The sequence below is a fragment of the Rana temporaria genome, chromosome 13 (genome assembly GCF_905171775.1).
Source record: "Rana temporaria chromosome 13, aRanTem1.1, whole genome shotgun sequence".
Taxonomy (NCBI): Eukaryota; Metazoa; Chordata; class Amphibia; order Anura; family Ranidae; genus Rana; species Rana temporaria.
This window is the reverse complement of record NC_053501.1, coordinates 81,383,229-81,400,609: the sequence shown is the minus strand read 5'-3', so window position 1 is coordinate 81,400,609 and position 17,381 is coordinate 81,383,229. Positions and strand designations below refer to the sequence as shown.

The following is a 17,381-nucleotide window of genomic DNA, read 5'->3' as shown; positions in this document are numbered from 1 at the left end:
TAGCCCGCCTTAATCCCAAGGATGTGGAGGCAAGCTAAACCATGACCAACACCTAAGACACTGGCGTAAAAACTTAGGTACTCCTCCTATGGGAGGGGGTTATATAGGGAGGGGCACTTCCTGTTTGAGATTGCCAGTGTCCATCACCTGAAGGTACTCCATATAACCCATATAGTAATGAATATGCCGCTCTGTGTCCCGTGATGTACGATAAAGAAAAAACAGTTTTGTGCTTTTTTTTTAAAAAAAAAACATTAAAGTTAGCCCAATGTTTTTGCATAATATGAAAGATGAAGTTACGCCGAGTAAATAGATACCTAACTTGTCATCCTTCAATATTGCACACGCTTGACCGAGCAATACAAGTTCATACTGACACTTACGGTTATCCTCTCTCTCTTTTTTTTTTTTTTTTCTTTTGACTAACAGTTTCAATACCCCCCATAGGGGAAGACTACACAGCGTAGTGGACTCCGTTATTAAGCCCCTCTCCACTGGGGCGACACTAATGATCCTATACGGGGTGTCGCGCCAGGGGAGTGGACTAAACGGGTATCTTAGGTCCACTGTGTTCCTTACCTCATGTTTAGTTTCATGATCTATGTTGGTGATTTATGTTGGTGAACGTGATTTGATTAGTTGCTACATGTTCCATGACGTCGTTGCACGACGTACAAGTCTTAACTGTACCTTGTATCACCACTTGAAATCTCAATAAAAAACATTGAACCAAAATATTGCACACGCTTGTGGAATGGTGCCAAACTTCGCTACTTAAAAATCCCCATAGGTGACGCTTTAAATGTTTTTACTGGTTACATCGAGTATTGCAAAGTATTGCAAAGTATTGGCCGGGGTATTGCAGAGTATTGCGTGGGGGGTATTGCAGAGTATTGTGCGGGGGGTATTGCAGAGTATTGTGGGGGGGGTATTGCAGAGTATTGTGCGGGGGGTATTGCAGAGTATTGTGCGGGGGTACTGCAGAGTATTGCACGGGGGTATTGGGCAGGGGGTACTGCAGAGTATTTGGCAGGGGGTACTGCAGAGTATTGCGCGGGGGTACTGCAGAGTATTGCGCAGGGGGTACTGCAGAGTATTGCGCAGGGGGTACTGCAGAGTATTGCGCAGGGGGTATTGCAGAGTATTGCGCAGGGGTTTTGCAGAGTATTGCGCGGGGGTTTTGCAGAGTATTGCGCGGGGGTATTGAAGAGTATTGCGCGGGGGTATTGCAGAGTATTGCGCAGGGGGTATTGCAGAGTATTGCACAGGGGGTATTGCAGAGTATTGCGCAGGGGGTATCAAATGACGCCGGTTTGTTTACATGTGATCGCTCCGTCATTGGACGGAGCGATCACGTGGTGAACGGCCGCTATCAGCGGCAATTCACCGGACCCGGCGGTCATGGAAATTCCTGTGTGCGCGCCCCAGGGGGCGCGCGGGAGCGCGATTCTGGGAGGACGTTACATAACGTCCTCCCAGAGTTAAGCAACCACCTTGTCGCCGTTATTTGACGGTGGCTGGTGGTTAAGTGGTTAAGAGGGAAGTTTCAGGAAAAAAAAATGTCCACAGCCCACTGCGTATAACACGCAGGCACAGTTTACCCTCTATTTTCAGGGTAAAAAAAGTGATTGTTACACGCCAATAAATACAGTAATTGATAAGGATGTCCCGATACTAGTATCGGCACAGATACCGAGCATTTCCCCAGGTACTCTGGGAAATGCTCCAATGCTTCACCCGATACCTGGGCAGCAGGGGTCAAGTCCTGGGGAAAAAAGTGTGGGAACTCCCACCCAAGATCCACTCCCCCACCAAAAAAAAAAATGATACGCGCAAGTTCTTTCTAAATCCAGCGATAACTCGTGGTAGACCTCCGCAATGTCTCCTGGGAACAATGATAAAAGCTCCCAGGAGACATTGCGGCATCAAGGAAGTGACAGAATACCCGCACACTACCCAATGAATCCATATACAGGAAGCGGCCAGTAACATAAAGGATTACTAAGGTTCGCCTGCCCCTGACAGTGACTCGAGCTGGCTCAGGCGGCTCTGCTGCTCTCAGCTGCTCTAGTCCTGCAAAGGGAACTGAGTTCTTGCTGTGAAAAAAGTGCAGGAACCCCGTTCCCACGCGTTCCCGCAGGACTTGAGCCCTGCTGGGCAGTCAGGATGATCGGTGCGGCAGGGTAGTTTCAAGCACTGATCTGCCCCTTTTTCAGCTGCTTTAAAGTTATACAGCGGTGATCGGTGCTTGTAACTCCCCCCAAAGTCGCGCCGATCACCGCTGACTGTCCCTGTATCCTCCCCTGTGCTGCTCCCCCCTCCGGGTTCGTGTCCCCTTCTGTGCTGTGTGTCCCCCTCCGGGTCCTTGTCCCCCTCCTGGTTGCAGTCCGTGCTCAGTGTCCTGCTCCGTGCTGTCCCCCTCCATCCTCTGTGCTGCTCTACCCTCTCCGTGCTGCTCTACCCCCTCAATGTCCTCCTCCACCCCCTGGATCTGTCAGGATGGAGAGCGGAGGTAGGAGCCGCTAAATCCAGCTCCTACCGCTTCCGAATGAACAGAGTCAGTGATCACTGACTCTGTCCATTCACATAACTGAGCATCATAACCTGTGTTTACGATGCTTCAGTTTATGAATGAAGAGGAGCTTCTCTCAAGGAAGAAAGAAGAAAGAAGAAGCTGTAAAAAAAAAAATTATAATAATAAAAAAAAAAATTGTAAAAAATCTAAATTGTCGAATTTGGTATCGGCAAGTACTTGAAAAAAAGTATCGGTACTTGTACTCGGTCTCAAAAAAGCGATATCGGGACAACCCTAGTAATTGAAGACGGTGAAACCACCCAAGCATTATAGCAGCATTAACCGCAAAAACCACAGGGCACTCATGTTTACAATAGAGGACCATAAAAAAAGTCTTGCTGCATCAACATGCGTGTTAGAGTCCATTCACACAGGTCCGACTTTGGATCTGACTTCAAGTCGCCACAAGTTGCGCTGCATGAAGAAATCAATGTAAGTGAATGGAGCCGTCTTAATGCACACTACTGCAGTCGCTCCGACCACCGGGTGGTGACGACATAATTACCCCGCCCCCTTATGTCATCACCACCCGGAGTTATGAAGAAGCACTAAGGCATAGTGCGAAACGTCAGCTTTTCTTTTGTTGTGCTGTTTTTTGCTGTGGCATGTATTTTGTGATTTTTAATTAAAGGAGGAGTTTTTTTGGAGTGCGGCTGTCCCAGCTTTTTTCCTTCATCCTAACCACCCGGAGCATGATGGGACTGTGACGTCATAAGAAGCCTATATAAATCGTTGCACGCCACGCACCCTGCATTACAGCGGGAGGAAGCGTTGAGTCAACATCGAAGAAGAGAAGAGGGAAGAAGGTGACGCAGAAGACTGGATCCCCGCTAGTAAAAGAGCTGGAAGAAGATAGCGGAGGTGCCCGGCAGAAGGGAGAAAGAACCAGAGAGCGGGAGAAGAGAGCGGAGAAGTCGGAAGACCCCCGAAGTCGGAAGAAGGGAGAAGACCAGGCCTCCGCTAGTAAAAGAGCTGGAAGAAGATAGCGGAGGTGCCCGGTGGAAGGGAGAAAGAACCGGAGAGCGGGAGAAGAGAGCGGAGAAGTCAGAAGACCCCCGAAGTCGGAAGAAGACCCCTGAAGTCGGAAGAAGGGAGAAGACCGGGCCCCCGCTAGTAAAAGAGCTGGAAGAAGATAGCGGAGGTGCCCGGCAGAAGGGAGAAAGAACCAGAGAAGTCGGAAGACCCGCAAAGTCGGAAGAAGACCCCCAGAGCTGCCTAATAAAATTACTTTAAAAACCTGTCTAGTGTGTTTTTTTTCTTGACACTTCCCCCATCCCAGATTCCGATAAGCCCCCCGCCCGCAGACCCCGACAACCAACGGCCAGGGTTGTCGGGAAGAGGCCCTTGTCCCCATCAACATTGGAGACGAGGTGCTTTGGGGTGGGGGGCCACAGGGCGCCGCCCTGTCCCAAAGCACCCACCCCCCCCCCCATGTTGAGGGCATGCGGCCTGGTACGGTTCAGGATGGGGGGCGCTCACTCATCCCCGCTCCCTTTCCTGACCTGCCAGGCTGCGTGCTCGGATAAGGGTCTGGTATGGAATTTGGGGGGACCCACATGCCATTTTTTTAACGTAGGGGGTTCCCCTTGATATCCATACCAGACCTAAGGGCCTGGTATGCTCTTGGAGAGGGAACCGATGCTGGTTTTATATTTAAAATTTGGCATGAAGTTTTCCCTCCTAGAGGCGACTTCAAGTCGCGTTGTAAGTCGCCCTAAGTCGTGCTGCGATTCATACTCAAGTCGTGTCCAAGTTGCCTCCCAAAGTCACGCTGGAAGTCGTGTTGCCCCTGTGTGAATGGGCGATAGGAGGTCTTTTGAAGCTAAAAGAAACCCTGACCTAGCTGACACTGTGCAAGGGATCTTAAAGTGGTTGTAAACCCACTTTTGCAAGTTACACCTACAGGTAAGCCTAGATTAAGGCTTACCTGTAGCTGTTAGCAATAGCTCCTAAACCTGCATGGTTTAGGAGATATTTGCCGAATGACAGGACCGCTGTCTACGGCGCATGCATCGTAGACAACGGTGCGCAGGTGCACTGACAATAGCAGTGCTAAACATGGAAATGCCGAGTTTGACGACTCCCACACACATGCGCGGAGTGACGTCATCGCCGCTCTGGCCAATCACAGTGCCGGAACGACGATACCCGAAATTAACCTCCGGGAGCTATGGATGCGGCCGAGGGCGGATTCGGGGGCTTCGATCTAAGGTAAGCAATGCATAATGAGCTAGTATGCTAGTCATACTAGCTCATTATGGTCTTGCAGGGGTTTTTTTTCACGGTTTACTTCCTCTTTAAACACCATCTTGAAAAGACCCACCACCTCCCGTCTAAAGCCCCATACACACCATCAGATTATCTGCAGATTTTTGTCTTCAGATTTACCAAAACAATGTAGTACAAGGGCCTGCCTGATTGCATACAAATTGAAACTCTTAAGGTTTGACCTCATATTATATGGTTTTGGTAAATCTGAAGACAAAAATCTGCAGATAATCTGATGGTGTGTATGGGGCTTTAGATTCGTTTTTTGTGGATTGCTCCACACTCTAGCCCCAGAGCCCTAATGCCAGGTATACACGATCAGAAAATCCATTTGATCAACTGTGTCCAATCACAGCCGGTCACATGTAAACACGGAGATGCCGGTAATCGGCTATCCTGACCTCACACTGACAGAGTGTGTGGCAAGGAGAGCCGATCAGTAGGGATGAGCTCTGTTGTGTATTTGCACACTCCACGTGCAGAGCCCGCCAGGAAATCGGCACTGCACTGCGCTCATCACAGGCAGTGAGACATTTCCCAATCTCTGCAGCCGTGCATCGGGACAGCCGAGCATCCCTGTGATTAGCACAACACCGTGCCGACTTCCTGGCGATCTCTGCTCGTGGAGTGTGCAAACACACCGGAGCTCAACCCTACCGATCAGCAGCATCTCCACGCAGGGGGACATCTAGGAATGTAATCAGGGAACTGATCACCAACGCCCTGTTTACTGTATAGCAATATAGTGCCAGCAATCAGTGCCCACCACTGCCACCAGTGTCCATTAGCGATGCTAGTCAGTGCTGGCTGCCTATAAGTGCCGCCTCATCAGTGCCACCTCAACAATGCCCACCAGTGCTGCCTTATCAGTGCACGCATCAGTGAAGGCAGAAAGTTACAAAAATGTATTTTAGTTTTTTTTGTACAAAAGAAAAAACCCAGCAGTGATTAAATACCACCAAAAGAAAGCTCTATTTGTGAGGGGAAAATGATAAAAGAAAAATCTGAGTACAGTGTTACATGACCGCACAATTCATTCAAAGTGCGACAGAGCTGAAAGCTGAAAAATGGCCTGGGCAAGAAGGGGGTGTAAGTTAGGGTGACCAGACATCCCCGGTTTCAGGGGACAGTCCACGGATTGAGGACACTGTCCCCGGACCAAGTCTGTCCCAGGTTTTGTCCCCGGATTGGATTTGAACAGGGGCTGGGGACATTCCAAAGACATTCAGTGCAGAATAAAAAAACCTCTTGACCACCGCCCCATGTCAAAAAGACGTCCTCTTTTTAAAGATTGGATATCTCGGTAACGGCAGCAGCTACTGCCACAACCAAGATATCCATCTCTTCAGTGGGCAGTCCTGTACACGATAATGGCGGTCTCCGCGGCGAATTCGCCGTTATCGGTGGCGGGAGAGGGCCCCCCCTCCCGCCGCTCTCCCGCGCCCTCCGCCGCTTACCGGAGCCGTCGGTAGCGGCGGAGGTGATCGGGTCCGTTCGGCAGCTGACTGGGGATGCGAATGAGGGAAAAATCGCCCCCACCCGTCCCCATAGCTCTGCTGGGCGAAAGTGACGTCAAAACGTCAGTCCCGCCCAGCGTCTTAAAGAAACATTTTTTTTTTTGTTATTTGAAAAAATTACAGTTTCAATTTTTTTTTTCTTTTTTTGCATTTAAGTCTAAAGATGAGATCTGAGGTCTTTTTGACCCCAGATCTCATATTTAAGAGGACCTGTCATGCTTTTTTCTATTACAAGGGATGTTTACATTCCTTGTAATAGGAATAAAAGTGATCCATTTTTTTTTTATTTCAGAAGCGAACGCATACGCGAGTAGCACCCGCATATGAAAACTGTGTTCAAACCACACAAGTGAGGTATCGCCGCGATCGTTAGAGCGAGAGCAATAATTCTAGCCCTAGACCTCCTCTGTAACTCAAAAAATGCAACCTGTAGAATTTTTTTAAACATCGCCTATCGAGATTTTTAGAGAGAGATTTTTCACCGCTCCAGGTGAGCCCCATAAGCAATCAAGGATGGTTGGATTACCAAGGTGCTGGCAATGCTTGTAGCAAAAAGTGGAGGAAGAAATTTGGACAGTCGCACTCCAAAGTAACTTAAAAGAAAGTTGTCTTTTATTTTCAACTGTACACACACAGTCTTTGTGGTTGCAGTGACTGTGTGTGTACAGTTGAAAATAAAAGACAAGTTTCTTTTAAGTTACTTTGGAGTGCGGCTGTCCAAATTTCTTCCTCCACTTATCGAGATTTTTAAGGGTAAAGGTTTGACGTCATGCCACGAGCTGGCGCAATTTTTAAGCGTGACATGTTGGGTATCATTTTACTCGGCGTAACATTATCTTTCACGGTTAGAGAGGCATGTGACTGTCTGGCTGAGAGGATGCAGGAAACTTAATCGAGCAGCGGTGCACAGCTACAGGCAAGGAAGGGCACACAGTCACACCAGCTACCATGGAAAGAAGGGATGACTGAGTGAGAGAGACACGCTGCTTGGAGCTCCGGACCCTCTCCACGGGAAACCTAGCGAGCACTGAGAACTATCCTAGAAGGTTGTGCCAGCTTAGCAGATGAAGCCCCGTAGCGCGGTATGCCTAACGGCCGCAAGTATGTAACGCGGGCGGACCTAAGGAAGACTGCCCCGGCGACGAATAATCCAGTAAACAGCCTGAAAATTGGACTACAGAGTGACATTCAGAGCTATTTTACCTCGGCTTCTCCTGTGACTATAGCCGCGAGTGGGTCCATTAACAGAGGTGCCCGAGGACGAGGAGGCGGAGGTGAGAGCTGTGTCAGCAGAGAAAGGTTGGTCCCGCAACGAAGATCTTCCGGAGCAGGAGGTTCACTAACACAGGCACAGACAGCGGCGGTGGAGATCGCAGCGGAGACCCGGAAGCAGCTGGGATCTACGGAGATGGAATTGGCAGAAATTAAAGCCATGCTGGCAGCTCTCCCTACCCGACAGGATATCGAGAAATTACCCACTAGACAAGAGATTGAGGTACTGATACTTCGGGTGGAGGAGATGCAACGTCAGGAGATGCAAGCGGTAAGGCATGACTTGAATGCGCTGACGGAAAAAGTAATGCTGAGAGAGGAGACTATTGTTTCTATTACGCAAAGAGTGGGGGCTTTGGAGAAGGTCTTAGAAGCGAGACAGCATACAAGGGCAGACATGGCAGAAGAAGTAGTAATTGACCTACAATTACAGGTGGAGGTTTTAGAGGACAGGAGCCGTAGGAAGAACGTACGGATAAGGGGGGTCCCTGAACCAGCAGAAAATGAGGACTTGGAAATGAAAACTAGGTCTATTTTTGAGATGATATTGAAAATGCCGCAAAAGGAGATTGAAATAGAGAGGGTCCATAGAACCCCTGGCCCGAAATCTTTAAACTTAGAAAGGCCAAGAGACATAATCTGCCGGTTGTACAGGTACCAACAAAAAGAAATGATCCTTAGGATGGCATGGGACATGCGGGACGTGGTGTATGAGGGGGCACATATTAAAATCCTTCCGGACGTGTCTCGCGCTACGCTTCAGAGAAGAGCATGTTTGCGCCCAATGTTAGACCTGGCCAGAGAGAATGGGTTTACATATAGGTGGGGATATCCTCTCAATGCAACGTTCCATAAGCCTGGGGCTGCGTTCACGCTTAGAACTCCCTTGGAACTACCAGATCTGTTCCTGTTCCTTGAAACACCACCTATTCAGATACCAAATTGGCTATTCCCTATGTCTTACATGGGGAATAAAGGAAGACCCCCAACAAGGTCAGGACACAGACAAGGAAAGCCCCCACAGACTTATACCCAGGAGGACACCAGTAGACAAGGTGACCCTGTAAATGGGCAGGTAGAGTAAAGGCCCAGACCTTCAGAGGAAAGAAGAAGAAATAACGAACAGGGGGGCTGGAAGGAGTTAATGAGTTAAGAGAGGAGGAGAGGCTGAGGTGCATACGATTAGTTGGGAAAACAGGGGGGCCGGGATTAAATTCCCCTACAACCTACTATTTTTTTATTTTTTTTTGTCTGCTCCCTCTCCCGGAGGTACTTCATACATGGCCCTGACTTCCTATGCCCCCCTTTTTTTTTTCGGAGGGGTGACTTATCTATATATACCTTTTTTGGGGGGGGAGGGGCTAGGGTGAAGAGGGACTGGTCGACAGGAGTTGAAAGAAAGGGGGATCCTCTCCTTAACACCTTGAAGTAGAATCACTGGGGCGGACAAGAAAATGGACTAAATGGACTAAAACTTTTCCAACTGGGGTGTAATAAATAACTTAAGTGTTAAATATACAGAGGGCGGTGGTTGGTGAAATTATGTGAACAAGGGGTAGAACAAAGAGGGCATATTAAGGGCAGGTTAAGGGGAAGTAAAGGTGGTAGTGGGCAGGTGGACGGAGAGGGAGGATTATAGAGGATTATATATTTTTTATTCTTTTTATTTTTATTTATTCCCATTTTCTTAGGGGTTTTCCTTTTTTTTTTTTTTTTTTTTTTTTTTAGTTTGTTTGGCACTGGTTCTGCCATTAGGGTTAGTAGCGATATAAATAATGACACTAATAACCAAATACACTTAAATACACTTTACTACTAAGACACAAACACACATAGCACATAATGCACATAATGCACAATACAACAGAAAATAACACACAGATTATAAACATCAACATTAAACATTAATAGGTCACATTAAGGGCACAACAGGTCACAATGGGCCGCTGCGGGGCCCAAGGTGGGGGGGTCTGATTGTGGGCCCAATCGCGGGGGTTCCACTCTTTTTTTCTTCTCTCTCACCTGCACTAATGGAATACTACACAGGAATGTATACGCCCGAATTGGGGGCCGCAAATGAGGGCTAGTGGGATGCGGCTTTTATAGGGGACACAGCACTTTTTCTCTAGAAGGGTTTTTTTTTTTTTTTATCCTCGCCCCTTCCCCCTCTCTTTCCCCTTGTATGCGGTATAGGCAGGCGTATATGTCTGCGCGTAAATGCGTGAATATATACACACAATCCCCGATAAGCCACCACCTGTCATGATCATATAGAAGTTAAGACTCAGTTGTGAGGGGAAAAAGAAAAAAGAAAAGAAAAGAAAAAAGAAAAGCCCCCCCCCCCTTTTTTTTTGTCTTGTTTCAAGCGGCATCCATATCATCTTGTCTGTAGACTCCCCACTCGGTTAGAAGGGGGAGTGGGGGAAGGGGGGAGAAATTGGAGCATGTATATGAGTGCATATAAATGTATGTAAATGTAAATTTATTTAAATATGTATCCCATAAGTTAAACATATAAATGTACTAGTAAGGGGATAGGGGGGGGGGGGTAAAGGCAGAACATGTAAAGGAGGGGATGAAGTAGCAGAGAGCAAAGTGAATGTAGTGACTACTATTTGAATGTTTGGATGGTGACTGTTCTCATGCTCTTTTGTGAATCTTGCTGACCCCCATATTGTACTGTCTCTATACGTCACCCGGGCATACTGACATGTAAGGAAAATGGGTTTATTTTCCTCTCTTTTCTTTTTAGTACCCTTAGAATGAGGGTACGGGAGCCGACTCCTCAGTACTTTTTGCTGTATTCTCCTTCTTTTTTTTTTTTCTCTCTTTTCTCCCCTAGATGAAGTGAGGAATATAGAGCAACAAAGTGCAACATAGTGCATTATGACTATTGTTTTTTTTAAGGAGTCTAGCTGGCTAGCCTGAATGGTGGTTCTGCTCTCTTTTTCTTGTCTTTTGGTTTAGAGTCAGGGGAACTGCTGTTTTGCGCTGAATTTTTATTTTCTCTTTCTCTTTTTTGTCCCCCTCCTGGGGAAGAATACCTGTGCACGCCTGTGTTCAGAGGTCCTCGGATACCGGTTCAGCTTTATGGTGCGAACGGGCTCTTTGAGGGGGTTGGGACGCAGGGGGGCATAGGTTCTACCTGGGGTACACGCCCCTAACCATAGGCTGACGCTCAAATACCGTGTATACGGTGAGTGTTAATTAGCAGATTGCTAAATATTAGAGATTGATCCTATTCTTTTCTCTCTTTTTTTTTTTCCTTCTTTTTTCTCTTTTCCCCTTCTCTCTCTCTCCCATTCCCCCCTCTCCTCCCCAATACGACTAAATATACGATTAACATTTAAGAAATAAAGGGAATTGAGATGGAGGCTTTAAATATATTGTCATTGAACGTAAAAGGATTGAACTCACCAGAAAAAAGGAGGGTCCTTATGCATGACCTGCAAAGACTAAGAGTAGACATGGCATATATACAGGAAACCCACTTTAGAGAAGATAAAACCCTGATCTTAAAGAACAGGTTTTACCCAATTGTATATCACGCTACAAATCAAGAGTCAAAGTCAAAAGGGGTATCTATCCTTATAGGAGGGAGAATTAAGTGGACATACACGGATATGATGAGAGACACGAAAGGGAGATATTTATTTGTGAAAGGTAAAATAGGAGGAATCGGGGTAACATTTGCCAACGTATATGCACCAAACGAGCAACAGGAAACCTTCCTGGGCAAAATGATTAAACGTCTCCAAGACTTCTCAGAAGGTCACTTGATACTGGGAGGGGACCTGAACATTCCGTTAGATCCCAAAATGGATACATCAACGGGAAAGTCATCTATCTCTTGTGGGGTTAGAAATCGTCTCAATCAAACTCTATTTAAAAACCAGTTGGCTGATATATGGAGATTGTTACATAACAAAGAAAAAGACTATACATTCTATTCTTCACCACATAAAACTTACTCTCGAATAGATCTTTTCCTAATTCCACATGCCCAATTACACTCAGTACGATCGGCTAAAATAGGATCTATTACATGGTCAGACCATGCCCCGATTTTTTTGGAATATGAGATACAAGATTATAGACAGACTAGACCTAACCAGTGGAGACTAAATGAAAGTCTATTGCAAGACAAAAAAACTCTAGAAGAGGTAATTAAAGAACTGGAATGTTACTTCAACACCAACGACACCCCAGAGTGCGATCCCGGAATTATCTGGGAAGCACATAAGGTGGTCATTAGAGGGGTACTAATTAAACATGGGTCTAGAATAAAAAGGGAACGTACGGAAAAACTGAAAAAGTTACTGGAGGAATTGGCCATGTTGGAGAGTAGGCATAAGCAGGCAGGATCTATGACAGGAGAGGAAGAGGTGGTGAGGAAAAGAAGGGAAATTACAGATCTTCTGTACTATAAAGCTCAAGCAGCAATACAGAGGTGTAAAAAGTATGCATACGAATCAGGAGATAAGTGTGGGAAGGGATTGGCTAGATTATTACGTGAACAGAAGACGAGTAACTACATCCCGTGTATCAAGTCATTAAAGAAACAGAAGGTTTTTAAACCAAAGGACATAGCGAAAGAGTTTCAAGAATATTATTGCTCTCTCTATAACATAAAAAGTAAACCTCCGATCAAAGGAAAGATCGACCAGTATCTTATGGAATCAGCAATACCAAAACTAATGGAAGCAGATAAAGAGAAGCTAGATGCCCCTATAGCTGAAGAAGAAATCAAAGTAGCAGTTAATTCAATGAAACGGGGGAAAGCGCCTGGGCCCGACGGGTATACGGATCAATACTACAAAACTCTACTCCCACCGCTATTGAAATATATGACGAAATTCTTTAACGCATTAGGGACATCGGCTAGTTTTACGAAGGAAACTCTATTGGCCTATATTTCGGTGATACCGAAAGAGGGGAAAGATTTGAGCTTATGTGAAAGCTATAGGCCGATTTCTTTACTAAACTTAGATGTAAAAATCTTCGCTAAGATCCTGGCAAACAGGATACAACAATATATCCCAGAACTGATACACCTGGACCAGGTGGGATTTGTCCCCACACGGGAAGCACACGATAAAAGCCATTAATCTGGTACAGATTGTAAATACAACACAGACACAATGTGTACTGTTAAATACAGACGCAGAAAAGGCCTTCGACAGGGTGAATTGGAGCTATATGAGGGCAGTTTTACAACATGGAGGCTTTGGAGATAAAATAATAAAATGGATACTGTCTATGTACTCTGGCCTAACGGCCCAAGTTCGGGCCAACGGAATAGTATCAGAGCCCTTTCAGATATTGAATGGTACAAGACAGGGGTGCCCCCTGTCCCCGCTCCTCTTCGCCCTGTCGTTAGAACCCTTCTTGTGTACCGTGCGCTTAAACAAAAATATATCAGGAAAACACATAGGAAAGAACAATTGCAAAATATCTGCATACGCAGATGACATGCTGTTCACACTCACGAAACCACTGATTTCTATCCCGAACCTAATGAGGAAATTTGAGAAATATGGTTCTCTCTCGAACTTAAGTATTAACTTCAATAAATCAGAAGCAATGGGAATTAACGTCCCACAAACATTAATAAATCACTTAAAACAAAAATGTAAGTTTAAATGGACAGAAAAAGCATTAACATACCTGGGTATACAACTAACAGGGAGAGTAGACAAGATTTTTGAATTAAATTTTCCACCATTACTTCAGAAGGTAAAGATACTACTAGATAAGTGGAACCAGGGGTTCCACACTTGGTTAGGACGATGTAATGTCATTAAGATGAGTATACTTCCAAAAATCCTCTACTTACTGCAAACATTACCAATCCATATCCCAGCGCAGTTTTTTAAACAATGCCAGAGAGTCATCTTCGAGTTTATTTGGGCACACAAAAACCCCAGAATACAAAGAAAACAACTAATGTATACTAAACAACAGGGAGGTCTGGGAGTGCCAGATATACGGAAGTACTACTATGCCGCCCATTTGAATAGATTAATAGATTGGAACAGGCATTCAGACATTAAACTTTGGGTACAAATTGAACAATCCCAATCTAAAACGCCATTAGAAAGGGCACCATGGTGGTATGCTTCACTACCTAAAGAACTTAACAAAAACCCGATACTGGGAAATACAGTGAAGATATGTGTAACAGCTTTTTCCATGATGGGTATGGACCCTAGGACTTCTCCACTATACCCAGTACTGGGAAACCCCCTTTTTCCCCCGGGAGATGAGGATGGAGTTTTCCGAGACCTAAGGGAGGGGGGGTGTAGACAGGTAGTGAGTTATATACGAAGGGGGAAGATGGCTCACAATAGCTGAATTGATGGAACAAGGGGGGGGATTTCACCTAAAGTTTTGGAATGCACTCCAGATGGTTCACTTTCTCGTAGTTGGTCTTTCGAAAACCCCTGGGTTTGGTAATGTACCAAACCCAGGGGTTTTCGAAAGACCAACTACGAGAATTGAAAAAATGTGTAGCGAGAGGGGAAGACTACAACACACACTATCAATATGTTATGATATACTGACACAATCAGGGAACCACCCTCTGAAATGTGTCCAGGATTGGGAACAGGAACTAAAAAAGGTATTTAGCACGGAACAGCGACAATGCATCTATAAACGAATACATAAAACATCAATATGCGCAAGGACACAGGAGACAAACTACAAGATATTCGCGAGGTGGTACAGGACACCGGAGAGATTAAACAAAATCTTCCCAGAGGTGTCAGATAAATGTTGGAGGTGCCAGGGGAGTAAAGGGACGATGTTACACATATTCTGGGACTGCCCTTTGTTAAGGAGCTTTTGGCTGGAGATTAAAAGGATACTTCAGATATGCTCAGAATATGAGATACCGGAAGATCCAGAATTTTACCTTTTACATGTGAACCAAATACAAGAGAAAGCATACAGGGAGACAAGTCTAGGTCATCTATTAGATGCTGCAAAAATGTGCATAACAAAAAAATGGAAGTCATCAACTCCACCCACAATAGAGATATGGATAAATAAAGTAAAAGAAATTAGTAAATTAGAAGAATTAGTACAAAGAGCACAACACCAAAAGGAAAGATACTTAAGAACTTGGATACCCTGGAAATCTTTCTTAGATTCCAGGGCTTGAGGGGGGGGGGGAATGGGGGTGTGGGATAACGGAGAGAGCATGGGTGAATTTTTTTTTTTTTTCCTTCTTTTCCTTTTTTTTCTTTTTTTACGTTTTTGTCTTCTCTTCCTTTTCAAAAAAAATTTCTCTCCTCTAACAAATGGGTAGGAGTGCTTAGGATCACATTCATAGGTTAGAGGGGATACACTACAGTACGCAGTGGCGTGGTCAATTTACGTGAAAAAAATAAAAAATAAAATAAAAAAAAACAAAAAAAAAACATTATCTTTCACAATATATAAAACAATTGGGCAAAATTTATTGTTGTCTTATTTTTTAATTCAAAAAAGTGATTTTTTTCCAAAAAAAGTGCGCTTGTAAGACCGCTGCACAAATACGGTGTGACAAAAAGTATTGCAATGACTGCCATTTTATTCTCTAGGGTGCTAGAAAAAAATATATATATAATGTTTGGGGGTTTTAAGTAATTTTCTAGCAAAAAAAACTGTTTTAGTCTTGTAAACACTGAATCCGAAAAACAAGCCCGGTGGTAAATAAGTTAAACACCTCCACTCCGCCGCTCCTACTAGCTTAGGGGGGAGGGGGGGTGTATTTTTTTCCATTAACTGTGCCCCTTTCTGATGATCATGTGCTGGTCGGAGTGGAGGGAATATTTCCTCAGTTTTTGGCACATGCCCATTCTGCTCCTCTCGCATGTTCTCCTTGCCTTCCCTGGTGGAGGGATCTTCCTCCGCACCTCATCCAGTAGTAGCCGGGCCCGGAGGGTGAGACTTGACAGGCTGTGTTGCGGGTGGCGACGGGCAGAGAGTCGCCGATTGCCGCCATTACTAGGAAAAAATATATATATGTCCCCGGATTTCATTTTAAAAATCTGGTCACCTTAGTGTAAGTGCCCTGTAGGCAAGTGGTTAATCAGTACAGCTGTCGCTCGAAAATGCAATACAAATGACATCACTTCAGAATTTTTATTCTTCTGTATGAGAATTTTCATGACTTTAGTAAAATCTTTGGATTCTATCTGAGCTTAGCATGCAAAAAAAAAAAAAAAAACAGGCTATCATTCGTTCGAGAAATCTCATTGTGTGTTCTGGGCTTAAGGCTCAGGAACCCGTGGGCCAGATTCAGAAAAGAGATACGCCGTCGTATCTCTGAGTCCGGCCGTCGTATCTATGCGCCTGATTCATAGAATCAGGTTCCGCATAGATCTACCTAAGATCCGACAGGTGTAAGTGACTTACACCGTCGGATCTTAGGCTGCAATCTCACGCTGGCCGCTAGGTGGCGCTTCCGTTTGTATACACAAGGAATATGCAAATGAGTTACGCCGATTCAGAAACGAACGACCGCCTGGCGCTTTTTTTTTTACGTCGTTTGCGTTCGGCTTTTTCCGGCGTATAGTTACCCCTGCTATATGAGGGGTATGTGCGGCGTATCCTATGTTAAGTATGACCGTCGTTCCCGCGGCGAGTTTTGAATTTTTTACGTCGTTTGCGCAAGTCGTTTGCGAATACGGATGGACGTCATTTACGTTCACATCGAAACCAATGACGTCCTAGCGAAGTCATTTAGAGCAATGCACGCTGGGAAATTTTTTACGGACGGCGCATGCGCAGTTTGTTCGGCGCGGGGACGCGCCTGATTTCAATTTTACACGCCCCCTACCCGCGGAATTTGAATTCCGCCGGGGGATTTACGATAGGCCGCTGCAAGTTTACAGGAAAGTGCTTTCTGAATAAAGCACTTGCCTCAAAAACTTGCGGCGGCGTAACGTAAATAAGATAGGTGAGCGGATCTTTAGATCCGCGTAACCTATCTGAATCTGGCCCCGTATGTGTATTTTTTTTGCGCTGTTTTATATTAGGCCTACCGATTGTATCCCCTGTGTTGGAGTTTTACAACTGTATTTTGTTTTCTCTTTGAATAAAAGTATTATTCCAGAATATACTCACCACTGCTGAATTCCCCCTAGATAGAGTACACAGAACGCTGTGTCAGTGCAACCTATTAGCTAGGAAGTCACAAGATGTATTATTTTTCTTTTTACACTATGGAGCCGGTGCCCACCTAAATGGGGAAATCCCCTTCAATCCAACAGACCGTTTTGTAGTGATGAGCTTCCATTGGACACGGCGCGCCGCACGCTCAGGAATGAAACTCCCCGCAGGACACCACCAAACACGTGACGCTTACCTTTGCTCACGTTATTTCCCGAAACACACCGATAAAAATGTAAAGTCCATCTACACTCAGTTCACTAAATCGCCCTATTTCCGTACATCCCGCCGGACTTTCAGCCTTTCCGGGAGTCAGCTTTGTGATCTGTTAGCGGCGTTCATCGTTGCTAGGTTACAGTCCATTCATTATTGGGCTGCGATGTTGCTGCCTACGGTGGCTCTCATGGTTCAACATCCTTAGACACAAGCCGCAGTAATATGTGTAAAAGGGGCAGCAACCCCAGTGTTTGCCTTGGTTAGACTTTCTGGTGGAACTCGTGTGATATATAGGTTTATTATATATGTTTATGTTAATTTAAACAAATATAATTATTGTCATTTATAAATTACACGTTTGTTTATGTTTAGTA

At 45.4% G+C, this 17,381-nt stretch overlaps 1 protein-coding gene across 3 annotated transcripts in view; it reads right to left on the bottom strand.

Moving 5' to 3' along the window:
* Positions 1 to 17,172, bottom strand: part of FSIP1 (fibrous sheath interacting protein 1) — a 393,370-nt gene extending 376,198 nt beyond the window's left edge. The window contains exon 1 of one of the 3 annotated variants that reach the window (XM_040332131.1): positions 16,988 to 17,172. The gene's annotated coding sequence lies outside the window, so the exon portion shown is untranslated. The other 2 variants (XM_040332133.1, XM_040332132.1) reach the window with 2 other exon arrangements.
* Positions 17,173 to 17,381: the final 209 nt, after the last annotated feature.